General features: G+C 42.5%; 3 non-coding genes across 3 annotated transcripts; all 3 read right to left on the bottom strand.

The window, feature by feature from the left end:
* Positions 1 to 2,444: 2,444 nt before the first annotated feature.
* Positions 2,445 to 2,516, bottom strand: trnaq-cug (transfer RNA glutamine (anticodon CUG)). The gene has a single exon. It is a non-coding gene; the product is annotated as a tRNA-Gln (tRNA).
* Positions 2,517 to 4,064: 1,548 nt separating this feature from the next.
* trnaq-cug (transfer RNA glutamine (anticodon CUG)) lies at positions 4,065 to 4,136 on the bottom strand. The gene has a single exon. It is a non-coding gene; the product is annotated as a tRNA-Gln (tRNA).
* Positions 4,137 to 22,941: 18,805 nt separating this feature from the next.
* On the bottom strand, positions 22,942 to 23,013 carry trnaq-cug (transfer RNA glutamine (anticodon CUG)). The gene has a single exon. It is a non-coding gene; the product is annotated as a tRNA-Gln (tRNA).
* Positions 23,014 to 27,541: the final 4,528 nt, after the last annotated feature.

Below are 27,541 nucleotides of genomic sequence, written 5' to 3'. Positions count from 1 at the left end.
AGAAAATTAAATTAAAGATGCAACCAGATATGTAAAAGCACCCAAACATAAACAACAGATCAGAAATAAAGGACTTCAAAGAAAAAGCAGAAAAGGTGTCATGTCTCCGGAGACATGGCGTTTAAATAAGAGCTTAGCTGAAAGAATAGATGGCTCCATCAGCCGGGCTCTCAGGACCAATGAGAACATCCAGTGGCCCCAACAGAGCATCAAGACCCCGAACGGCCAGCCCCACGCCTCCTGCCTTGTTCCGCAACGCCACACAAGCTGGTTCGGCCACGTTCTCCATCTTCCCTCTCAGCATCTGACGCAAGTCATTTAGCAGTTTAACCCAGGAGCTGCGGGCTGGAAATGACCTCAAGGCCGACCCCCGCACTCGGTGGACAGACGGTTGCTGTGAACGAGGCTGAGCTTCTGGTACAAGACCAAAAAAAAAGGAAACCCCTAGGTATTTTTTGGTCGGCTTTATGTAGCAGGAAGGGGCATTGCCCCCCCCCCCCGGCGGGAGCCTTGAAGATGACTGGGGGAGGTGGGTGGGGGGTGGAGGGTCTGAGATCCTGTGAGTACTTTAGACATAACCAGTCACCCATAGAAATCCATCGCTTCAGCCAAAAGAAGTCAATTCAGTCGCCACTTTTTCCATGTTGGAGCCAGAAATCGTCAGTGAGCAGTGATTGGTCCAAGTCGGTCTGCATTAACGTTTCTATGGCAACCACTCTCACCAGTCAGGAGTGAGCTTGTTAGAGGACCACACCCTTTTCACAGTTGTTCTTGATCATTTTAGATGAGTTTAGTAAGATAAAAACAAAAAATTTAAAACAACCATAGCTAAGAATTGTGGGAATGATCAGCTGTTAAGGTCCTAAAGTGATATATGGACAAAGATGGAGCCATAAGGAGTGAAGTTCCTCCTTGATAGACACAGAGTAACACCGCTGCTGGAGAAAACACACAAATGCAGAAAGGTTTTGCTGATTTAGCAAACACTGTTGTGTTAAAGTGACAATCTTGGCAAACCTACGTATAAATGTGAAATGCAGTAAGCCAGACGGAAGTCTGGTGGAGATAAATGCTTTGATGATACTCAAAACCTTCTGTCCTTCATCTACGGTGGCCGACAGGGCTCACACTACACACAAAAGAAACAACGCAACGGCATTACCCGCGGCACAAAAAAATAAACCACAGCACAACGGAAATGACGGAAAAAGAGAAAATAAGGACTTTTTTTTTTCCTGCTGGCGGAAAAAAAACAATTCAGTTCCGAACAATTCGGCGCTCCTGAGAGCTACGTGATATTTGGACAAGATTAGGGTGTTTTCTTATTAGATAAAGTAATTTACCCAGCTCTCCACATAGTGACATCTCCATCTAACGCTTTTTGTCTTTTTTTTTTTTATTTTTATTTTATTTTACAAGAAGAAATCTCGTACATTTACAAGTTTTTGTCTCATAAATTTACGACTCAGAATTATAGATTAACAAGGAAAAAACACCAAAGTTTTCCGTTTATCAGAGCGTAGCTTGAAGATGAAATATGTGGAGCCTTTTCTGAAGCTTTATTCCAGGATAGGTTTTAAAAAACAAAGAGATTCTGAACCTTTTTACTACTCAAAATCAGATTATTGTCAGTGTAGCCGTCTTTCCAGGGTTCAGTGTCGGTAAAGCGGAGTTTCATATGTAAGATAAGAATCTCGAAGACACGTTTGGGTGTAGAGGACCGCTGCAGCCTTTATTTTCCTTTTCATTCACATAACCTGAAGTTCATTTGTCATCTTACGGCATCAACCTGTCATCCAAACACAAATGTGGAAGTAAATAGTGTTACATACGCCCCCTCCTCCAGATGAAACGTCCCGTTTCAACATAAAACAACAAAGAAAAATGAAAATAGTCTGTTGTATTAGCAGAAGAACGTTAACAATCCCAAGTGCTCCTCCTCAGACGAAGGCATCACACAGACGTAGAGATCTGGTCTTTAATGGAGGAAGAAAGAATTAAAGTGGACATCTGCAGGGACACCGACGTCTTCATCATCGGGCTGCAGAGATCCTGCAAACCACCCATCAATAAATAAAACATTAATAAATCATAAATCAAACAAATGAGCTTCCAAACATTTGTAACGTTATCAATAAACATTCAGCTCACCTGTTTAATTAAGTTTAGCTAGCAGTCAGTCAGCATCATCAACTGACTGAGAAAAACACTTTGCTCAAGATGCTAATTATCCTAATGTGGTTTAAAGTGCTAGCATTACAATCAGCATGGTGGGATATTTTCTACACTAACATTGAAGAGCATAGAATCTTTACAACAAGAATATGGTTTCTAGAGGCCAGGAAACTGAAGTTATGTACACAAATGTCTGTTATTTTAATTCTTCTGTTTGAGTTGCTGTATTGTTTAGATCCACGTAACAATGATGAGTTAAGAGAGTTTCAAGGTTCCACTGAGATTTGAACTCAGACTACTGGATTCAGAGTCCAGAGTGCTAACCACTACACCATAGAACCCTACAAGCATATGCTTTGTTACATGTTTCTATAAGAACAACTGTAAAAATTGGAAACTATGGTAACCGAGATAAAGACTTATAATTAAAATAAATATATATAAAAAATAATATGACACATTGTGGACACTAACAGTGAAGATCATAGAATTTTCTTTCGTCTGTTCCTAGAGGTCAGAAAACTAAAGACATGTTTGAGGTTGTTTGTTATTTTGAAATCAAAACATTGAAGCACTAAGGAGAGTCAGTTTGGTTTGAAGGTTCTACTGAGATTTGAACTCAAACTCCTGGATTCAGAGTGCTAACCACTACACCAGGGGTGTTAATAGAACCCTATTAACACTTACATTTTACAGCTTAAAAATCCCAACGATGAGTTTTCGTTTGTATCTGGTACTAAAGGTACTGGTTTTTTTTTAAATTAAAGATGGCGGCCTCTTCTCGGGGTCAAAGGTCGGCGAAACTCCAGAGTTGGTTATAGAGTTAAGCGAGCGGAATGTGTGTAAAATTTTGTGAAAATCGATGATTAAAAATAGCTAAGATTTTAAGGATAGCTAAGATCGCAACAGTTTCAAATTTTCTACACACAGGCCGTTACAAATCTACAACTTTTAATTCCAACTTTTTTTCTACAGTATCTCGTCATTGATGCCCTAGAAGTTACAAAACGATCGTTAAGAATCCCAAGGACGGGTTTTTCTTTGTCTCTGGAAGTAAAGGGACTTTTTTTTTCTGCCGGCGGAAAAAAAACAATTCAGTTCCAAACAATTCGGCGCTCCTGAGAGCTACGTGATATTTGGACAAGATTAGGGTGTTTTCTTATTAGATAAAGTAATTTACCCAGCTCTCCACATAGTGACATCTTCATCTAACGCTTTTTGTCTTTTTTTTTTTTTATTACGACTTTCAAGTCGTAAATTTACAAGAAGAAATCTCGTACATTTACAAGTTTTTATCTCATAAATTTCAACATGAAACAACGAAGAGAAATGAAAATAGTCTGTTGTATTAGCAGAAGAACGTTGACAATCCCAAGTGCTCCTCCTCAGACGAAGGCATCACACAGACGTAGAGATCTGGTCTTTAATGGAGGAAGAAAGGATTAAAGTGGACATCTGCAGGGACACCGACGTCTTCATCATCGGGCTGCAGAGATCCTGCAAACCACCCATCAATAAATAAAACATTAATAAATCATAAATCAAACAAATGAGCTTCCAAACATTTGTAACGTTATCAATAAACATTCAGCTTCCCTGTTTAATTAAGTTTAGCTAGCAGTCAGTCAGCATCATCAACTGACTGAGAAAAACACATTGCTCAAGATGCTAATTATCCTAATGTGGTTTAAAGTGCTAGCATTACAATCAGCATGGTGGGATATTTTCTACACTAACATTGAAGAGCATAGAATCTTTACAACAAGAATATGGTTTCTAGAGGCCAGGAAACTGAAGTTATGTACACAAATGTCTGTTATTTTAATTCTTCTGTTTGAGTTGCTGTATTGTTTAGATCCACGTAACAATGATGAGTTAAGAGAGTTTCAAGGTTCCACTGAGATTTGAACTCAGACTACTGGATTCAGAGTCCAGAGTGCTAACCACTACACCATAGAACCCTACAAGCATATGCTTTGTTACATGTTTCTATAAGAACAACTGTAAAAATTGGAAACTATGGTAACCGAGATAAAGACTTATAATTAAAATAAATATATATAAAAAATAATATGACACATTGTGGACACTAACAGTGAAGATCATAGAATTTTCTTTCGTCTGTTCCTAGAGGTCAGAAAACTAAAGACATGTTTGAGGTTGTTTGTTATTTTGAAATCAAAACATTGAAGCACTAAGGAGAGTCAGTTTGGTTTGGAGGTTCTACTGAGATTTGAACTCAAACTCCTGGATTCAGAGTGCTAACCACTACACCAGGGGTGTTAATAAAACCCTATTAACACTTACATTTTACAGCTTAAAAATCCCAACGATGAGTTTTCGTTTGTATCTGGTACTAAAGGTACTGTTTTTTTTTAAATTAAAGATGAGTTAAGCGAGCGGAATGTGTGTAAAATTTTGTGAAAATCGCTGATTAAAAATAGCTAAGATTTTAAGGATAGCTAAGATCGCAACAGTTTCAAATTTGCTACTCACAGGCCGTTACAAATCTACAACTTTTAATTCCAACTTTTTTTCTACAGTATCTCGTCATTGATGCCCTAGAAGTTACAAAACGATCGTTAAGAATCCCAAGGACGGGTTTTTCTTTGTCTCTGGAAGTAAAGGGGCTTTTTTTTTTATTCAAGATTGCGGCTTCTTCCCACGGTCAAAGGTCAACAAAACTTCTGTGGTGTCTGTAGACTCAAGCTAGCAGCACGTGTGCACAATTTCATGAAAATTGACAAACAAAAATGTCGTTTAGAGGTCCTGACCCTCATCCCAGCTGCTTATCACTCTTCCATAAACCTCCCTAATGCATGCTGGAGGTCCTGGCTCAAAGACGTAGAGAGGATTTCCTCTCTACTAGCATGACAGAGTTGAATGCCTTCTACAAATCCTGAAAGACTGGATGAGCAACTCCTATGAACCCTCCAGCACCATACAGAGCATATAGAGCTGGTCCAATGTTCCACACCTGTCAGGATCAGTGTGGACACAATATGCACGACGCAGAAAGATCCAGAATCCAAAGTTCCTTTTATTAGGAGACAGACTGGAAATAAAGGTAAGATGATCGTAGCTCTCGTACAAACACACAAAACAATCCGACAACGAATGCAAGGGAGACCTAGACTATAAAACAGGAAGAGTGATTAATCCTTGTGCTATCCTAGGCACTTTAACATTGGGAGTTGGGTCATCTAGACCCACTAGACAGTGCTCTGAACCTTTTTTCTTCAATGATTTGTGATCTTCACTGGTGTCCATGGATTACATGAAATCTTTCCACCTTTTTCCACCTTTGTCATGGTAGGGAGAACACGTCAATGGAAGGGTGGGGTCATCTAAGATAGCACAAGGGTTAAACAATTACAAACAGGTGCACACAACAGGGGGGACAGGTGATAACACTGAGGGAGAATTACACTGGGAAGGAGGAGTCCAGTCATTTGAAATGAGAGGACAACAGGAAGTAACACAATTAACCAAAATAAAAGCAGAAAAACCGCACTGGCCCCAATACCTCACACAGCTAGGATGGAAACAACACTGTTTTTCCTGGATCTGATCTGTTGTTCCTGGATCTGATCTGTTTTTCCTGGATCTGATCTGTTGTTCCTGTATCTGATCTGTTGTTCCTGGATCTGATCTGTTGTTCCTGGATCTGATCTGTTGTTCCTGGATCTGATCTGTTGTTCCTGGATCTGATCTGTTGTTCCTGGATCTGATCTGTTGTTCCTGGATCTGATCTTTTGTTCCTGGATCTGGATCTTCAACTGTCAGACTAACTCTAATCTCTTAAAACCCTTGCATAGACTTTCCCATGGAGGCTTAGGAGAGTGATTCCCCAGAAGTAAGGACTCACCCTCTGCCCCCCCTCTCAAAGAGGGAACCAGTGCTCCTGTCTGCCAGTCCAGTAGTACTTTCCCCACTGCCATGCAATGCTGTAGAGACGTGTCAACCAAGACAGTCCCACAGCATTCAGAGACTTGAGGGACTTGAGGACTTCATCCACTCCTGCTGCTTTACCACAGAGGAGCTCGTCGACGACCTCGGTGACTTCAGCTTGGCTGATCTGGTCTTCTTCATTCAGTAGAGGGTCTGGTACGATGAGTTGGGGGGGATAGGCAAACACTTCCAGGTGAGTAGAAGTGAGGATGAATTGGAGGGACTAGGTAGCCATGAAAAATCTAACATTGTGTTGTGAAGTCTAAAGTAAAGCAGCAAAAAAGGAAAGATAAAGGTGACTTAGATGTAACAATTTCCATCAGGATTTTCTGAACCGCTCTTGGTCCGGCTTGTCACCTAGGACCTGTTTGCAATGGGAGACCCTAACAAGAGGGTTAACCCAATACAGCACAGCTTCTAGGATCACTCAAGCCCTCAAACCCCTCCACCACGGTAAGGTGGCGGTTCACGGAGGGGATTTTTTTTTATTTATTTTTTTATTTCAACCATTAATAGTAAATACACTGAAATACAGTCAGTACAATAAAAAAAATAACATATTTATCAAACTCATTACAGAAATGATGAAATCCGGTTCTGATCAGATAGTTTCTTTTCAAGTAACAAAATCTTTTTTATTTTAAATTGTGTATAGATAGATAGATAGATAGATAGATAGATAGATAGATAGATAGATAGATAGATAGATAGATAGATAGATAGATAGATAGATAGATAGATAGATAGATAGATAGATAGATAGATAGATAGATAGATAGATAGATAGATAGATAGATAGATAGATAGATAGATAGATAGATAGATAGATGACTTTATTAATCCCACAATGGGGAAATTTCATTTATCTGTGGCAGCAACACGACATTCGGAAATAATCTATATAATATAACATCAATAAAGGACATCACAAATTACATTTATATTAGATAATTAAAAATATTACTAAAATTGTTATGGTAAATTATTATCAAAAATGAGATTCTTATTAAATAAAGAAATAAATATTAAATAAATACAGCTGCAAAAGTGTAAAAAACATGCGGTCTGCAAAACATGTAAACTGTAAAAAAACATTACAAATTTTTTCAAAATACAGAAATAACTAATGAAGTTCACACCAAGAACAAAAACAAACAACTGTTCAGGAACAAAAAACAATTTAAAATTGAAAAACAACAACTACAACAAAAAAAAATTAATCAATGACTAAACTAAACAGAAAAACACCCCTGGGACCGTGGAGTGTCACTTTGACACGGTGTTGTACAGTCTGATGGCTGTGGGGAGGAATGACCTGCGGTAGCGCTCCTTCTTACACTGAGGGTGCAACAGTCTTGTGCTGAAGGAGCTGGTCAGCGCCTCTACAGTTTGGTACAGGGGGTGGGAGGGGTTATCCATGATGGATGTCAGCTTAGCTAACATCCTCCTGTCCGCCACCTCCTCAATGGACTCAAGTGTGCAGCCCGGGACAGAGCCGGCCTTCCTAACCAGTTTGTTAAGCCTCTTCAAGTCTCTGCCTGCACTGCCCCCCGCCCAGCACACAATTCCATGTGTATGTGTGTGTGTAAGTTTGTGCTTTTTCCTGCTTTGCTTTAGCAGCTTGATTTATTTCCAACAGTTTGTCTGTAAGGATCCCAACTTTCTTTCCACTCTGATCCTAAACTTGAACTCTCTGTCCATAGTTCTGTTTTGGTCAAAGAGCGTCTTCTTAATCGTCCAATCATCCATGGCCTAAAGTTTCTTCTCTTCTAGATGTGCATCTTTCTCAAACAGCTGTTTTTCAAGTCAGCTGTTCTTTTTTTTTATATCATGTACATTTTCTTTTGATGTCTTGTGGTCACTGGCAGCCAAATGTAAATGATAACTCTGGTTTTCATCCACCCACCCATATTCTTAACCCGCTTTATCCCTTCTGGGGTCTTGAGGATGCTGGAGCCTGTCCCAGCTACTGTTGAGCAAAGCAACGTTTCTCTTTCTACATTCTAGATGGTTCTGCCGGCCCTCCTCCGCCCCATTCTCCACCTGGACCAATATTCTAACGTGTTCTGGCCTTCAACCACCATCAGCGTCTAGGCTCTGGGTTTTATTCATCTATTGTCCGAGCTTATCCCACCAGAATAAAGACATCATCTGCCCAAAGCCTGACCGCCTAAAGACTATGGACTATTTCAGGAACATTTTTCTATTACACACACATCTTTATTATTTACATTCCTTAGATTTCTAATCAAACTTTATATGTATAGCACTTTTCCATTTGACCTAAATCAAAGTGCTAAACATTAGAAACATTTTCCACATTTAAAAACTAAAAGTGAGACAAAAAATACAAAAAAACATCATAGAAGAACTGAAGAACTGAATGTTAGAAAAACTTATTCCACTTGACTACCTCTTCAATAAAGGCTTTTTTTATGTTCAAACATTTATTTTAATTGTGATTGAAATATAATTTATTTTCTTTAAATTTGTTTATTTTTTTAGGTTGTTGATGCTTCATTTGCAGAAATGACAACTTTGGAAAGCAAAGTGCTATAAAATGTTTTTTTTTATTAGTAAAGTCTTTGAGTGCTATTTATAAGTTCATAACTTAGTACATTTCATATAAATGCTTTACCTTTGACTCTAGATTTGTTTCGACTGAATCTCTACTCTAATTCAGTCGACTAAAATGATACTAAAACTAACAAAATCAACAGGACTAAATTGTGACTAAAACTAAAGCTTATCTTAATTAAAAGACTATTCCTACAACTAAATTAAATTCTCTGTCACATTAACCCTGGTTTTCTTTGTCTCTGTGATTTCTGTAGCGTGGCTTAAAAAGCTTTTTGAAGCGCTTCCACAGTGATGGTTTCTGTGCTTTGGTCTGTTCAGACGGCAAAGCTTCTGGTTCTTCCCTGTCCTCATGTCCTGACTCCATTGATGGAACAGGCTCTGATGGTGATGGGGGGCTGACTTCTTCCTGAGAAATCCTGAGGTCTTGAGCTTCACCAGTGTCCAGAAAGTCTAGGATGGTGGTGTCCGTTTCCTCAGCCTCCTCCTGTTCTGAGACCACATGTAGTTCTGATGCTGCATTTCGTGGCTCTTCATTTTCAGTCTGAGGGGCTATGATGGCGTCAGTTCTCTCATACTCCGCCTGTTCCCAGACCACTTCTGGTTCAGAGAGAGGGTTTTGTGGCCATCCATTTAAATCCTGAGGTGCTGAGAACATGTCAGTTTCCTCAGCCTCCACCTGGTTATTTACCACCTCTGATTCTGACACTTTGGTTTGTGTTTCAACACGAAGCTGGACTTCATTGGCAGAGAAACTTTGTGCAGGTTTCCCTGAAATCCCATTGACTGCAGTCTCCAATGGGATTTGGATCTCTTCCATCTTGTGTTTCAGATCTTTCTCTGCATCCTCTTCAAGTTTCAGTCTTTGTGCCAGTTGCAGATTGTAAAGGGTTTTTTCCTGCAGCTCTTTCTTCAGCAGTGCCAGTTTGTTCAATGCTTGGATATGAGCCTTTTTCTCGCTCTCCTCACATTCTGGCTGCTTTGCTTCAGCAGCTTCATTGAGATCCTTCAGTTCTTCTGTCAGAGTGACCACTTTACGTTCACACTGGGTCCTAAACTTGACCTCTTTCACCAGCTTTATGTTTTTCACATTGAGTCTATGAAGCTTGTCCCCCCGATCCCTCCGGGCTTCACGTTTTTCCTTCTTCAGTTTAGAAAGATATGCGTCTTTCTCCATCAGCTGATTTCTCAAGTCAGTTATCTCTTTTATGATGTCCTCTGCATTCTCGTTTGATGCCTGGTCCTCACTGGCAGCCACATTTTCTTGGTTATTCTGGTTGTCTTGTTTTTCCAGTGGAGGACTTTGATTGGCTGACTGAGGGTCGGTGCTTTCTGAACGGGGAAATTGTTTGGCAATTTCCCTCAGTTCAACGACACTGGGAATGAAGGGGAATGCAGGGTTGAACAGATGACTGTAGTTCTTCTGTTCCAGGGAAGGGGCTGGTGGATCTTGGGTGATTGTTTCCTGGGGTGGGGATGCAGGTTTGGGGGGGACATTGTCCTTTTTGGGTCCCCAATTAGGATTCATGTGTGGGGTAGGGGCTGGTGGATATGTGGGGTTCCTTCTCTGGGGTGGGGGAACACGGTTGAAGGGGACACGGGGGTTTTTGTGTCCCCAATTTGGGTTCCTTTGGGGGACATGGACTGGTGGATGTGGGGGTCGCATGCCAGTGGGGGGAAATGCAGGGTTGAAGGGGACATGGGGGTTTTTGTGTCCCCATCTAGGGTTGCTTTGGGGGACATGGACTGGTGGATGTGGGGGTCGCATGCCAGTGGGGGGAAATGCAGGGTTGAAGGGGACATGGGGGTTTTTGTGTCCCCAATTTGGGTTCCTGTGGGGGACATGGACTGGTGCATGTTGGGCGTGCATTCCAGGGGGGGGATATTCCGCGTTGAATTGGACACGGTGGTTTCTTTGCCCAAAGTGAGGATTCCCGTGAGGCCGGTAGAATCCCTGGTTTGGGTTAGTCGCGTGGTTTCTCTGATTTCCAGACATTTTCCAAACAATCTTTAGATCCTTACAAGAGCTGATCTCTTTGAATCTCAAAGTGAAATCTGGCAGAAAACATGACTCCTATTTATGAACTTCTGACAAGGATGTCATATGACATGTTATGACATCATGACATGCAATACGATGTCATGACGTGACATATGACATAACTAAGTGTAAGTTCACGCTATGACATCGTGTCTTGACAATGATGTCATCATGACGTAATGTGATGACATTGCTGTGATGTCATCGTCATGGGTGGGGTGGGGTTTTCTATGGTGTAAATTCATTTTTGCCGGGTCCTAGGCGTGTGCACATTTTAGTGACTTTTCACACATGTGGCGGGGGTCAAATTTTTGATCAAAGATGCAGAAATCTTTCCAACAGTGAAAACAATCTGGTCCTTGCAGTCAGTGATGCTGCTTCAGGCCATAATAATAATATAATATGGGGAGGAGCCTGTTTCCATGCGGCAACCATGGAAGGGGACCACTGCCACGTAGCTCCTCCCCCTTAGGTGCATCACATGTGCATCTTTCCCTAAGGTATATTATTTATTCTTTAGTTGCCAATATTTGCAGAGAATAGTTCAACTTAAAGCCAAATAAGTAGCGCTATAGGTTATTATGTAAACACTTTATGAACTCAGACAGTAAGCACTGTACCTTATAACGGAAGACGAAGCTCCGCCCACTTATTTCTCAATCGTGACATGTTTTCCGGCCTCCCCTTAAAAGGGCATTAAAAAAGTGAGGATCATAATCCGTTAAGAAGCTTTTCCAGTTTTTTTCTTTTTTTGTAAAGTAAAACTATCAGCATCTTTAACAAGATGGCCATGAAGTCGAGTCGTATTTGGTGGTCTGTAACAAAACGCAACGGTCTGGCATAGATGGGAACCAAAATGTCAAACACACATCATTACTGTTTGATCAACTTATCATTGATTGCTTCAGTTGTGGTCAAACTTAGGATGAACTGTGTAAAGTCTATTGGTCAGACGCTAAGGGGTCCCATTTGTGCCAAAAACAGGTTTTTCTGTCCACTGTCTGTCTACAGTATGTCTACTGAAGATAATTCAGTTAAACACATGTTTATTGAACATGTGTTCATGAGTATGTACTTTCTTTTGCATATCAATGCTTCTTTGATGAAGACTTTGTATTTTCTTGGTGATTTTTCAGCTTTCTTTGCTTTTTTTGACTTTGCTTTTTACTATGGAAGCGATTATGTAGCATAAATAAAAAGCAAAGTCAAAACCAGAAATGCTTTTTCATTTTCAAAATGAAAAAGCATTTTTTGACTCAAAAATATAATGAAAAAGCAAACCACCAAAATGCTTTTTCATTTCCTTCCTCAACACAGTTTATTCTGTCACTTAATTAAAATTAAAATGAAAATGGTATTTGACATTTCATTTTCAAGATGTTCTCTGCACGAGAGTAGAGAGCAGGTGGAGGAACAGCTAGAGAGGTGGAGGTTTGCTCTGGAAAGAAGAGGCATGAAGGTCAGTCGTAGTAAGACAGAATACATGTGTCTGAACGAGAGGGATCAAGGTAGAAGCGTTAGGTTACAGGGGGCTGAGGTGAAGAAGGTGCAGGAGTTTAAGTACTTGGGGTCAACAGTTCAGTGTGATGGGGAGTGTGGAAAAGAGGTGAAGAGGCGAGTGCAGGCAGGTTGGAGCGGGTGGAGGAAAGTGTCAGGAGTGTTGTGTGACAGAAGAGTGCCAGCAAGACTCAAAGGAAAGGTGTACAAGACAGTGGTGAGACCAGCTCTGCTCTATGGGTTAGAGACGGTAGCAGTGAGACCGAGACAAGAGGCTGAGATGGAGGTAGCGGAGATGAAGATGTTGAGGTTCTCCTTAGGAGTGACCAGGTTAGACAGGATAAGGAACGAGTACATCAGAGGGACGGCTCATGTTGCCTGTGTTAGCGACAAAGTCAGAGAAGCCAGACTGAGATGGTTTGGACATGTTCAGAGGAGGGATAGTGGATATATTGGTAGAAGGATGTTGGAGATGGAGCTGCCTGGCAGGAGGGCGAGAGGACGGCCAAAGAGGAGATACATGGATGTCTTAACAGAGGACATGAAGTTGGCTAACGTTAGGGTAGAAGATGTCCATGATAGAGTGAGGTGGAAAAGGATGATTCGCTGTGGCGACCCCTGATGGGAAAAGCCGAAAGAGAAAGAAGATTTTCAAGATGTTCTCTGGTAAATGTGTAGCATAATTCATTTAGAAATGTCTAATTTGACATTCAAAATGGATTAATAGAAATGCTTTTTAATTTTCAAAATGAAGCTGCATTTTTTGACTCAAAATTAAAAAGAAAAAGCAATACTTCAAAATGCTTTATCATTTTATACTTCAACACAGCTTTTTCTGTCACTTAATTAAAATGATGAATAAAATAGTATTTGACATTTCATTTTCAAAAAGGTCCCTGGTAATTGTGTAGCATAATTCATTTAGAAATGTCTAATTTGACATTCAAAATGGATTAATAGAAATGCTTTTTAATTTTCAAAATGTAGCTGCATTTTTTGACTCAAAATTAAAAAGAAAAAGCAATATTTCAAAATGCTTTTTCATTTTATACTTAAAACCGCTTATTCTGTGTCATAATTAAAGCGAAAATGCAAAGAGGGGATTGCATTTGCATTTTAACGTCCACCCCGCGCACCTTGTCACAATATTCATTTCGAAAAAGCATTAGCAGAGGGGAGGCGGGGCGATGACGTCACTGCTTTCTCCGTGTGTACGGCCGCTGACACACACACACGCACCAGAAGCAGACTGTGTTAGCGGCAGAGACGAGGGTTTTGTGATGTTGAATTTACTGTTTGATTTATTAAGATCCAGGAATCCAGGTTTGAGCAGGCCAGGTCCAGCGGTTTTTGAACAGGACCCGGTTTCACGTGATCTTAATGTGAAAAATGCAGCAGAATGTTCCTTTAGCTCCCTCGCGAATCAGAAGCTGTGAATCGTAAGCCAACTTTAGCGTCGTCTTACCGCACGGATTTAAAAACATATGATCGAGCAGAGCATGCCGTAAAATATTAGCATAACTGTAATAAAAGCACATTATGAAGATAGTCTCCTGCAGCTTCGCGCTGAGTGAGTGTTTTGGTCCAACCAGCAACGTTTAGCATGGAGAAATCTGTTATCTGTTGATGGAGCTCCAGCTGTCATCAAACAGCAAATTCACCGCGAAGCTGCAGATAAATTTGTAAATATGTGGGAATCAGTCTTTATTTTGTTCTGGACACCACTGGAAACACAAATTCATATGATGGTTTCTCAGATCGCAGCAGCATTTCCGCCTTCAGCGATCGTCGGGAGCTTCGCGCTCCGCTGTGCGAAGGCAGTTGGCGGTCCGAAGAACAAAAGCTTGTCCGCGGTGCGTCAGGAGGAGGACCGCAGAAGGCGGACATGCAGCTACTTAGTCCTGAGAAGCTGTGGAAACTCATCAGAAGTTCACAACCATCACAAAACCCTCGTCTCTGCCGCTAACACAGTCTGCTCCTAGTGCGTGTGTGCGTCAGTCAGCAGCCGGACACACGGAGAAAGCAGTGACGTCATCGCCCCGCCTCCCCTCTGCTAATGCTTTTTCGAAATGAATATTGTGACAAGGTGCGCGGGGTGGACGTTAAAATGCAAATGCAATCCCCTCTTTGCATTTTCGCTTTAATTATGACACAGAATAAGCGGTTTTAGGTATAAAATGAAAAAGCATTTTGAAATATTGCTTTTTCTTTTTAATTTTGAGTCAAAAAATGCAGCTACATTTTGAAAATTAAAAAGCATTTCTGGTTTTGACTTTGCTTTTTATTTATGCTAATTAATCGCTTCCATAGTTTACATCGTCAGGAATGTCCTCTTAGCAACCTTTGCTGCAACTTTCAAATCAGAGAAACAAAATGTTGTTTTTTTTACCTTAGCCTCATGTTTTTGATGGATTTGTCTCTTTTTAGAGGAAATGATTAACATGTCTGCTCAGAGAGCTTTTTGGAGAAATGTAAAGTTTAGTTTGGCTCCTGTTGCCAAAAAAATGTGTCATGGTCCCGTGGGATTTCGAAAGGACCCAGGCGCTGGAACCCGGAAGAAACTCAGAAACGAGAGGTAAGTATAAGGAAGATTTAATTTCTCTGTAGGAGAGTCTGTGACCAAGTCTTTGTTGCTGCGTGGCGGCTGACTGGAGGGTGGAGGCAGACGGAGCTCGAGACTGAGGCTTGCTGGATCCGAAGGGAAGACGTAGAGGGGAACTGGAGAACTGTAGCCCGAGGAGCACACTCGTGAGGATGATTCCTGAGAGCAGAACGGAGAAGCAAAATCAGCGTGATCAAGCCAAGGTAAGGTACAAGACATGCGAGAGCCAGACTATGCACCGTGGTAAGAACAACGGACTGGCGTTGACGTCAGGTCCTGGATCTCCTGAAGTAGGCGGTTTAACGAGGTGATGATTGGAACCAGCTGGTCGCGTCCAGAGCCGAGCAGGAGAGGGAGGGGGGAAGGTGACTGACAGAGGCGCCATGAAAGTACCCCCCCCCTCAACGACCGCCTCCAGGCGGTCCAGGACGACGGTCCGGATGGGCGCGGAAAAAGTCGTTGATGAGGGAACGGTCCAGGATGAGGGAGCGGGAGATCCAGGAGCGCTCCTCTGGACCGTAACCCTCCCAGTCCACGAGAAACTGGAAACCCCGACCCCGGCGCCGGACGTCCAACACCCGGCTGACGGTGAAGGCCGGCGCGCCGTCAATGATACGGGCGGGTGGAGGGGAAGCGGACGGCGGGCACAACGGGCTTTCGCGGACAGGCTTGATTTGAGAAATATGGAATGCGGGATGTACCTTCAAAGCAGCAGGTAGGCGCAGCCGGACGCAGGAGGGGTTGATGATGTGGTCGATCTCGTAAGGGCCGATGTATCTGGGTGCCAGCTTACGAGAGGACGCCTGAACAGGAATATTGCGGGATGACAGCCATACCCTCTGCCCCGGTAGATAGACGGGTCCCACCACCCTGTGACGATTAGCGATCTGGCAGTTGCTCTCCTTGGTGCGGAGGAGAGCCGCCCTGGCCTGTCGCCAAATGTCCTGACACCGTTGAAGATGGAGCTGGACCGAGGGCACTGCCAGATCGAGTTCCTGAGAGGGAAACAGAGGGGGTGAGAACCCTAAGGAGGCTTCAAAGGGGGACAAGCCAGTAGCGGTAGAGGAGTGAGTGTTGTGAGCATACTCCACCCAGATGAGGTATTTGGACCAGTCTGCTTCATTTTGCGCCACCAAGCATCGAAGAGCTGCTTCCAACTCTTGGTTTGCCCTCTCAGCTTGCCCGTTGGACTGCGGATGGTAACCAGAACTAAGACTGACCGTGGCCCCGAGGGCGGAGCAGAACGACCTCCAAACTTGAGACGTGAATTGGGGTCCGCGGTCAGACACGATATCACTAGGAATTCCATGGTAACGAAACACATGATGGACCAGGATATCCGCAGTTTCGGAGGCAGAGGGGAGTTGTGCTAGTGGAATGAAATGGACAGCCTTGGAAAAGCGATCAATGACCGTTAGAATTACAGTGTGCCCTTGGGACGGAGGCAGACCGGTAACAAAATCTAGTGAAATGTGTGACCAAGGGCAACTAGGTGTGGGCAGAGGCAACAGATGTCCGGAGGGGGGTGAATTAGAGTTCTTAGAGCGAGCACAAACTGAGCAAGCTGCCACGTACTCACGGACGTCTTTCTCCAAGGAAGGCCAGAAAAACCGTCGACGTAGCAGGTTGGTGGTTCTACGAACCCCCCCATGACAGGCAATCTTAGAGGCGTGCCCCCACGTCAACACCTCAGATCTCAGAGAGTCGGGTACATACAAAGTTCCAGGAGGACAGGTAGCATGATCAGGTATCTCACCTTGGGCTTGTTGGACTTTGTTCTCGATCTCCCAGGTGAAATTACCTATAAAACAGGAGGTGGGGATGATAGTGGATGCAGAGGTAGGTTCCGTAACTGAGTATTTTCTGGATAAGGCGTCTGGCTTGATGTTACGACTGCCGGGTCGATAAGTGATGTTGAAATTGAATCGATCGAAGAACAGACACCAGCGGGCTTGACGGGAGTTTAGGCGTTTTGCACTGCGTAAGTATGCGAGGTTCTTATGATCAGTCCAAACAATAAAGGGTTGTTCTGCCCCCTCCAGCCAGTGACGCCACTCTTCCAGAGCCAGTTTAATTGCCAGAAGCTCTCGGTTGCCCACGTCATAATTCCGCTCGGCTGGGCTCAGTTTACGAGAAAAATAAGCGCATGGTTTTAATTTGTTGGAGGTTCCTTCGCGCTGAGATAGCACGGCTCCCACACCGGAATCGGAGGCGTCTACTTCAACAATGAATTGTTTCTTGCCATCAGGTTGTATCAGAATGGGTGCCGTGACAAAAAGTCCTTTGAGTCTTTTAAATGCCATGTCGGCAGCAGGGGTCCAAACAAAGGGCTTATTAACAAAAGTGAGCTGAGTGAGTGGAGCCGCGATGCTGCTGTAATTTCGGATGAACCTTCTGTAGAAATTTGCGAAGCCCAGAAATTGCTGTAACTTTTTGCGGGTTTGTGGGACCTCCCATTGAGTGACGGCGTCTATCTTTGCCGGATCGGGCCGAATGTTACCGGCTTCAATAATATACCCCAAAAAGGGGATAGAAGAAGTATGGAATTCGCATTTTTCCGCTTTTACAAATAGTTGGTTCTCTAGTAGTCTTTCCAGAACCAAGCGAACGTGATGCTCATGCTGGGTTTGACTGGACGAATAAATTAAGATATCGTCCAGATAAACGAAAACAAACCTATTTAGGAAATCACGAAGTACGTCATTCACGAGCCGTTGGAAAACAGCAGGGGCGTTCGTGAGGCCGAATGGCATGACCTGGTATTCATAGTGACCCCAAGGGGTGTTGAAAGCGGTTTTCCATTCATCACCCTCACGGACGCGGACCAGATGGTAGGCATTACGGAGATCAAGTTTGGAAAATATTTTAGCCTCCTGGACAGAATCAAAAACAGAATCAATGAGTGGAAGTGAATACTTGTCCTTAACAGTAATCTGATTTAACTCACGGTAGTCGATGCAGGGTCTCAGGGTTTTGTCCTTTTTCTGCACGAAGAAAAATCCTGCACCGACTGGAGATGTAGAGGGACGGATGTGGTGGAGGGAAAGGGCTTCCTGAATGTAGTTTTCCATGGCCTCCTTTTCAGGACCGGAAAGATTGAACAGTCTTCCCTTAGGGAGTGGGGCGCCGTTGAGCAGTTCTATGGCACAGTCATATGGTCTATGGGGTGGTAGTGTACTGGCTTTGGATTTACCAAAAACAGTTCTGAGGTCGTGATAGCAGGAAGGAACATTGGACAGGTCGATATTCATTTCGGACTCCGAGGTGATGGAAACAGAGGAGGGAATGGCGGAATGAAGACAGTTTGCCATGCAATAAGTACTCCAGTTGGTGATGCGAGGAACGGCCCAATCGATGCGTGGATTATGAGTTTGGAGCCAGGAGAAACCCAGGATGATGGGGGTCTGAGGGCATTGTGTGATAAAAAACTGGTGGTATTCTCGATGGTTGCCGGAGGTGAGAATGAGGACCGGTTTGGTACGAGACGTGATGCGAAAAAGTTGTTTACCACCTAATCCGGCAGCGTTAATAGGGGACTCGAGAGGTTCGAAAGGCAACGAGAGGTGGTTAACGAGCTGTGAGTCGATAAGACTATGTTCAGCGCCAGAATCGATGAGAGCACTAAATTCACTGACTTGACCCTGATGAGTAATTTTGACAGGTACATACAAAAACCTTATTTCTTTGACGTGAACGTTTTCGACCCCCCGTGGCCTGTCATCTAACGAGGGGCTCTGGAGTTTAAACGTTTTCCACATTGGGAAATTACATGACCGGGACGCCCGCAATAGAAGCACAAACCTTCGTCGCGACGTTTCTGACGTTCCTCTGCCGTTAGTTTTGAATGGCCTATCTGCATGGGCTCCTCCAAAACATGTGTGGGGGACTCGTGTGCGGGAAAAGAAAAAACCTGACCTGGAGCTCCGGGGTTCCGAGGGAAACTGGTTGGTTTGTGGCTCCGTTCGGCTTGACGTTCACGCAGCCGCACATCAGATCGGAGGGCTGCTGAGACTAGCTCCTCAAAAGAGTCAGGTTCGGGTTGTGAACATAAATGATCCTTAGTTTTCTCATTAAGGGACTGATAGAAAATACCCTTGAGTGCGGGGTCAGGCCAGCCGGCCTCCACCGCTAAAATGCGAAAATCGATCAAATGTTCACTCACCGAGCGATTGCCTTGTTTTAAGCTAAGCAACCGTCGGGTGGCTTCCTCTTGTTTGCGAGGCTGATCAAACACGAGGCGAAATTCTCCGATGAAACGATCGAATGGCAGATGAGAAATGGGATTAGAAGCCAAAAAAGCCTGGGCCCACTGGAGTGCTTTGTTACGGAGGGCGTTTACAATTAATGATATTCTGCTGTGGTCTGACTGGTAGAATCTGGGGGCCTGCTGAAAGATAAGCTGACACTGTAGGAGGAATCCTCCGCAGGCTGCAACATCGCCGCTGAATGGTTCCGGCTTCAGGCGGAAGTTTTCGGGGGTCATGGCGTCAGCGGAAGTCGGGTTGTTGCCGGAAGCAGCAGTTTGAGCTGAGACTGTGGGATTCGAGGGTTGCCTTGTTAATTCTGCGAGAGTATGAGTAATACTGTCGAGTCTGCGGAAAAGGTCCTGTTGAACTGCGGACAGTTGAGTAAGGGCGTCTGCTTGACGACTAAGGAGAGTACCTTGAATAGATATGGCGTGGCGGAGTCCTTCCGGGTCAGCTGGGTCCGGAGTAAGGCCAGTCCGTTCTGTCATGGTCCCGTGGGATTTCGAAAGGACCCAGGCGCTGGAACCCGGAAGAAACTCGGAAACGAGAGGTAAGTATAAGGAAGATTTAATTTCTCTGTAGGAGAGTCTGTGACCAAGTCTTTGTTGCTGCGTGGCGGCTGACTGGAGGGTGGAGGCAGACGGAGCTCGAGACTGAGGCTTGCTGGATCCGAAGGGAAGACGTAGAGGGGAACTGGAGAACTGTAGCCCGAGGAGCACACTCGTGAGGATGATTCCTGAGAGCAGAACGGAGAAGCAAAATCAGCGTGATCAAGCCAAGGTAAGGCACAAGACATGCGAGAGCCAGACTATGCACCGTGGTAAGAATAACGGACTGGCGTTGACGTCAGGTCCTGGATCTCCTGAAGTAGGCGGTTTAACGAGGTGATGATTGGAACCAGCTGGTCGCGTCCAGAGCCGAGCAGGAGAGGGAGGGGGGAAGGTGACTGACAGAGGCGCCATGACAAAATGTCTCCAACAAACATGCATTTGTGTGACTGACAGAGCGTCTTAAAGGCATGAAGACAGAAGCCCTCATGGGCCTCCTACACCAGGCTTTTGGGATAAAAAAGAAGCTAATTTTAAAAACTTCAAAGATTTATTTGTTGCCAGTTTGCGTATTTTGCAGCCATTTTATTTGAAATTAACAAACCATTAAAAAATATATTTTCATTGCTTAATCTAAAATAATGTGCAGAAAACAAGCATCATCAGACAATTGAAACAACTTTTCTTGTTGTCTTTGCTGCTCATTTGTGTCGACACAAATTTTCATTTTAGACTAAATGAAAACAAAGCCGAGGACATATCTGATGGTTTGTTGGAGAAAGAGCGCCCTCAAGTGGACAAAAGGAGAATCTGTCCAAACTACTCACCACAGTCGCAGAAAATTAAATTAAAGATGCAACCAGATATGTAAAAGCACCCAAACATAAACAACAGATCAGAATTAAAGGACTTCAAAGAAAAAAGAGAAAAGGTGTCATGTCTCCGGAGACATGGCATTTAAATTAGAGCTTAGCTGAAAGAATAGATGGCTCCATCAGCCGGGCTCTCAGGACCAATGAGAACATCCAGTGGCCCCAACAGAGCATCAAGACCCCGAACGGCCAGCCCCACGCCTCCTGCCTTGTTCCGCAACGCCACACAAGCTGGTTCGGCCACGTTCTCCATCTTCCCTCTCAGCATCTGACGCAAGTCATTTAGCAGTTTAACCCAGGAGCTGCGGGCTGGAAATGACCTCAAGGCCGACCCCCGCACTCGGTGGACAGACGGTTGCTGTGAACAAGGCTGAGCTTCTGGTACAAGACCAAAAAAAAAGGAAACCCCTAGGTATTTTTTGGTCGGCTTTATGTAGCAGGAAGGGGCATTGCCCCCCCCCCCCCCCCCCCCCCCCCGGCGGCAGCCTTGAAGATGACTGGGGGAGGTGGGTGGGGGGTGGAGGGTCTGAGATCCTGTGAGTACTTTAGACATGTCCAGTCACCCATAGAAATCCATCGCTTCAGCCAAAAGAAGTCAATTCAGTCGCCACTTTTTCCATGTTGGAGCCAGAAATCGTCAGTGAGCAGTGATTGGTCCAAGTCGGTCTGCATTAACGTTTCTATGGCAACCACTCTCACCAGTCAGGAGTGAGCTTGTTAGAGGACCACACCCCTTTCACAGTTGTTCTTGATCATTTTAGATGAGTTTAGTAAGATAAAAACAAAAAAAATTAAAACAACCATAGCTAAGAATTGTGGGAATGATCAGCTGTTAAGGTCCTAAAGTGATATATGGACAAAGATGGAGCCATAAGGAGTGAAGTTCCTCCTTGATAGACACAGAGTAACACCGCTGCTGGAGAAAACACACAAATGCAGAAAGGTTTTGCTGATTTAGCAAACACCGTTGTGTTAAAGTGACAATGTTGGCAAACCTACGTATAAATGTGAAATGCAGTAAGCCAGACGGAAGTCTGGTGGAGATAAATGCTTTGATGATACTCAGAACCTTCTGTCCTTCATCTACGGTGGCCGACAGGGCTCACACTACACACAAAAGAAACAACGCAACGGCATTACCCGCGGCACAACGAAATAAACCACAGCACAACGGAAATGACGGAAAAAGAGAAAATAAGGACTTTTTTTTTTCCTGCCGGCGGAAAAAAAACAATTCAGTTCCAAACAATTCGGCGCTCCTGAGAGCTACGTGATATTTGGAGAAGATTAGGGTGTTTTCTTATTAGATAAAGTAATTTACCCAGCTCTCCACATAGTGACATCTCCATCTAACGCTTTTTGTCTTTTTTTTTTTTATTACGACTTTCAAGTCGTAAATTTACAAGAAGAAATCTCGTACATTTACAAGTTTTAATCTCATAAATTTACGACTCAGAATTATAGATTAACAAGGAAAAAACACCAAAGTTTTCCGTTTATCAGAGCGTAGCTTGAAGATGAAATATGTGGAGCCTTTTCTGAAGCTTTATTCCAGGATAGGTTTTAAAAAACAAAGAGATTCTGAACCTTTTTACTACTCAAAATCAGATTATTGTCAGTGTAGCCGTCTTTCCAGGGTTCTGTGTCGGTAAAGCTGAGTTTCATATGTAAGATAAGAATCTCGAAGACACGTTTGGGTGTAGAGGACCGCTGCAGCCTTTATTTTCCTTTTCATTCACATAACCTGAAGTTCATTTGTCATCTTACGGCATCAACCTGTCATCCAAACACAAATGTGGAAGTAAATAGTGTTACATACGCCCCCTCCTCCAGATGAAACGTCCCGTTTCAACATAAAACAACAAAGAGAAATGAAAATAGTCTGTTGTATTAGCAGAAGAACGTTAACAATCCCAAGTGCTCCTCCTCAGACGAAGGCATCACACAGACGTAGAGATCTGGTCTTTAATGGAGGAAGAAAGGATTAAAGTGGACATCTGCAGGGACACCGACGTCTTCATCATCGGGCTGCAGAGATCCTGCAAACCACCCATCAATAAATAAAACATTAATAAATCATAAATCAAACAAATGAGCTTCCAAACATTTGTAACGTTATCAATAAACATTCAGCTCACCTGTTTAATTAAGTTTAGCTAGCAGTCAGTCAGCATCATCAACTGACTGAGAAAAACACATTGCTCAAGATGCTAATTATCCTAATGTGGTTTAAAGTGCTAGCATTACAATCAGCATGGTGGGATATTTTCTACACTAACATTGAAGAGCATAGAATTTTTACAACAAGAATATGGTTTCTAGAGGCCAGGAAACTGAAGTTATGTACACAAATGTCTGTTATTTTAATTCTTCCGTTTGAGTTGCTGTATTGTTTAGATCCACGTAACAATGATGAGTTAAGAGAGTTTCAAGGTTCCACTGAGATTTGAACTCAGACTACTGGATTCAGAGTCCAGAGTGCTAACCACTACACCATAGAACCCTACAAGCATATGCTTTGTTACATGTTTCTATAAGAACAACTGTAAAAATTGGAAACTATGGTAACCGAGATAAAGACTTATAATTAAAATAAATATATATAAAAAATAATATGACACATTGTGTACGCTAAGAGTGAAGATCATAGAATTTTCTTTCGTCTGTTCCTAGAGGTCAGAAAACTAAAGACATGTTTGAGGTTGTTTGTTATTTTGAAATCAAAACATTGAAGCACTAAGGAGAGTCAGTTTGGTTTGAAGGTTCTACTGAGATTTGAACTCAAACTCCTGGATTCAGAGTGCTAACCACTACACCAGGGGTGTTAATAGAACCCTATTTACACTTACATTTTACAGCTTAAAAATCCCAACGATGAGTTTTCGTTTGTATCTGGTACTAAAGGTACTGTGTTTTTTTTAAATTAAAGATGGCGGCCTCTTCTCGAGGTCAAAGGTCGGCGAAACTCCAGAGTTGGTTATAGAGTTAACCCTTTATAGGGCACTCATTGAAATACTCTAAAATTCAAAAATTCAACCTTAGAGTGTTATTGGAGAACATAACAAGACTTCATATCATTGGTGACATTTTTTAATTTTTTTTATTTTCATGTAGAAAATCAATGCCAATGAAGTTACCATATTTGGTCACTTGCCCGTGAGTGGGAAAACAAATTCCAATAAGTATACATATATATATAAATATAAGAAAAACACATATTATGTATTTGAACATTTGAACATCACTTTTAGAACATAAACGTGATAATAACAAAAAGTGCTAATAACAAAAGTGTTGAATAGATCCTCACACAACTGTGTGTGAGGGTCTGGGAATGTCCTGGTTGTTGGTGGGTGGGGCGAAGTCGGGGTCTGACACATCATCATCTTGATCCTCATCATCATCACTAATGTCAGGGTGGACTGGCACAACAGCAGTCCCCCTCCTCTTGCCATAAAAAATTGATGGAAGCTAAAAATTAAACACATGCAATAAAACAACTGTCATATCATCATAAACTGACAAAAATCACTCTTTATCACTATTCATAAACTAAAAACAGTGTTTAAATTCTCCCTGAATCACTGTATAGTGATATAAAACATTTGGCAACATTAAAACATAATATTCTAAGTTGTATTTCTTTATTTGTAAAGAAAATGCACTAATATGGTTTGTTAGATGCATAGGGCATATGTCCAAAAACAGACATACCAAGTAAAATTTTGTTTTTAGTGAATAGGGCGTATGATCAAATATGGTGCCTGCATTTTTCTCATTTCAATAAATTCTCCGCAAACAACTTATATGTCAACACTTAAAACAACTATTCAACAATAAAATGTATGAGTTTCATCAACTTACCATGGTTAGTTTTGACGATTCCTTTGAAAATGTCCAGTGAACTGAGCTGCAAAAGCAACTTTTTCTGATTTTGCAGAGAAAGGGAAATTTGATGTGACCCTGCTCTCTGCTGATTGGTCAAGTTGCACAATTGAGTAACCTAGAATGTAGAATGATCTTTGCTGAGTCATGGGTATAGATCCCATGACTCTTGAACTCACTGAGACGGGGGAAGGGCGTGATAAGTAACAGGTGCGGAAATTACCAAAAACAGTCACTTGCCCTATAAAGGGTTTTAAGCGAGCGGAATGTGTGTAAAATTTTGTGAAAATCGATGATTAAAAATAGCTAAGATTTTAAGGATAGCTAAGATCGCAACAGTTTCAAATTTGCTACACACAGGCCGTTACAAATTTACAACTTTTAATTCCAACTTTTTTTCTACAGTATCTTGTCATTGATGCCCTAGAAGTTACAAAACGATCGTTAAGAATCCCAAGGACGGGTTTTTCTTTGTCTCTGGAAGTAAAGGGGCTTTTTTTCATTCAAGATTGCGGTTTCTTCCCACGGTCAAAGGTCAACAAAACTTCTGTGGTGTCTGTAGACTCAAGCTAGCAGCACGTGTGCGCAATTTCATGAAAATTGACAAACAAAAATGTCGTTTAGAGGTCCTGACCCTCATCCCAGCTGCTTTTCACTCTTCCATAAACCTCCCTAATGCATGCTGGAGGTCCTGGCTCAAAGACGTAGAGAGGATTTCCTCTCTACTAGCATGACAGAGTTGAATGCCTTCTCCAAATCCTGAAAGACCGGATGAGCAACTCCTATGAACCCTCCAGCACCGTACAGAGCACATAGAGCTGGTCCAATGTTCCACACCTGTCAGGATCAGTGTGGACACAATATGCACGACGCAGAAAGATCCAGAATCCAAAGTTCCTTTTATTAGGAGACGAAATGAAGGTAAGATGATCGTAGCTCTCGTACAAACACACAAAACAATCCGACAACGAATGCAAGGGAGACCTAGACTATAAAACAGGAAGAGTGATTAACCCTTGTGCTATCCTAGGCACTTTAACATTTGGAGTTGGGTCATCTAGACCCACTAGACAGTGCTCTGAACCTTTTTCCTTCAATGATTTGTGATCTTCACTGGTGTCCATGGATTACATGAAATCTTTCCACCTTCATCCACCTTTGTCATGGTAGGGAGAACACGTCAATGGAAGGGTGGGGTCATCTTAGAGAGCACAAGGGTTAAACAATTACAAACAGGTGCACACAACAGGGGGGACAGGTGATAACACTGAGGGAGAATTACACTGGGAAGGAGGAGTCCAGACATTTGAAATGAGAGGACAACAGGAAGTAACACAATTAACCAAAATAAAAGCAGAAAAACCGCACTGGCCCCAATACCTCACACAGCTAGGATGGAAACAACACTGTTTTTCCTGGATCTGATCTGTTGTTCCTGGATCTGATCTGTTTTTCCTGGATCTGATCTGTTGTTCCTGGATCTGATCTGTTATTCCTGGATCTGATCTGTTGTTCCTGGATCTGATCTGTTGTTCCTGGATCTGATCTGTTGTTCCTGGATCTGATCTGTTGTTCCTGGATCTGATCTGTTGTTCCTGGATCTGATCTGTTGTTCCTGGATCTGATCTTTTGCTCCTGGATCTGGATCTTCAACTGTCAGACTAACTCTAATCTCTTAAAACCCTTGCATAGACTTTCCCATGGAGGCTTAGGAGAGTGATTCCCCAGTAGTAAAGACTCACCCTCTGCCCCCCCTCTCAAAGAGGGAACCAGCGCTCCTGTCTGCCAGTCCAGTAGTACTTTCCCCACTGCCATGCAATGCTGTAGAGACGTGTCAACCAAGACAGTCCCACAGCATTCAGAGACTTGAGGGACTTGAGGACTTCATCCACTCCTGCTGCTTTGCCACAGAGGAGCTCGTCGACGACCTCGGTGACTTCAGCTTGGCTGATCTGGTCTTCTTCATTCAGTAGAGGGTCTGGTACGATGGGTTGGGGAGGATAGGCAAACACTTCCAGGTGAGTAGAAGTGAGGATGAATTGGAGGGACTAGGTAGCCATGAAAAATCTAACATTGTGTTGTGAAGTCTAAAGTAAAGCAGCAAAAAAGGAAAGATAAAGGTGACTTAGATGTAACAATTTCCATCGTGATTTTCTGAACCGCTCTTAGTCCGGCTTGTCACCTAGAACCTGTTTGCAATGGGAGACCCTAACAAGAGGGTTAACCCAATACAGCACAGCTTCTAGGATCACTCAAGCCCTCAAACCCCTCCACCACGGTAAGGTGGCGGTTCACGGAGGGGATTTTTTTTAATTATTTTTTTATTTCAACCATTAATAGTAAATACACTGAAATACAGTCAGTACAATAAAAAAATAACATATTTATCAAACTCATTACAGAAATGATGAAATCCGGTTCTGATCAGATAGTTTCTTTTCAAGTAACAAAATCTTTTTTATTTTAAATTGTGTATAGATAGATAGATAGATAGATAGATAGATAGATAGATAGATAGATAGATAGATAGATAGATAGATAGATAGATAGATAGATAGATAGATAGATAGATAGATAGATAGATGACTTTATTAATCCCACAATGGGGAAATTTCATTTATCTGTGGCAGCAACACGACATTCGGAAATAATCTATATAATATAACATCAATAAAGGACATCACAAATTACATTTATATTAGATAATTAAAAATATTACTAAAATTGTTATGAAAAATTATTATCAAAAATGAGATTCTTATTAAATAAAGAAATAAATATTAAATAAATACAGCTGCAAAAGTGTAAAAAACATGCGGTCTGCAAAACATGTAAACTGTAAAAAAACATTACAAATTTTTTCAAAATACAGAAATAACTAATAAAGTTCACACCAAGAACAAAAACAAACAATTGTTCAGGAACAAAAAACAATTTAAAATTGAAAAACAACAACTACAACAAAAGTAAATGAATCAATGACTAAACTAAACAGAAAAACACCCCTGGGACCGTGGAGTGTCACTTTGACACGGTGTTGTACAGTCTGATGGCTGTGGGGAGGAATGACCTGCGATAGCGCTCCTTCTTACACTGAGGGTGCAACAGTCTTGTGCTGAAGGAGCTGGTCAGCGCCTCTACAGTTT

This window comes from Oryzias latipes, chromosome 23 (genome assembly GCF_053564925.1).
Source record: "Oryzias latipes strain Hd-rR chromosome 23, Olatipes_Hd-rR_3.1".
NCBI classification, from domain to species: Eukaryota; Metazoa; Chordata; class Actinopteri; order Beloniformes; family Adrianichthyidae; genus Oryzias; species Oryzias latipes.
The sequence above is the reverse complement of the archived record's forward strand: the minus strand, read 5'-3'. Positions and strand labels throughout refer to the sequence as shown.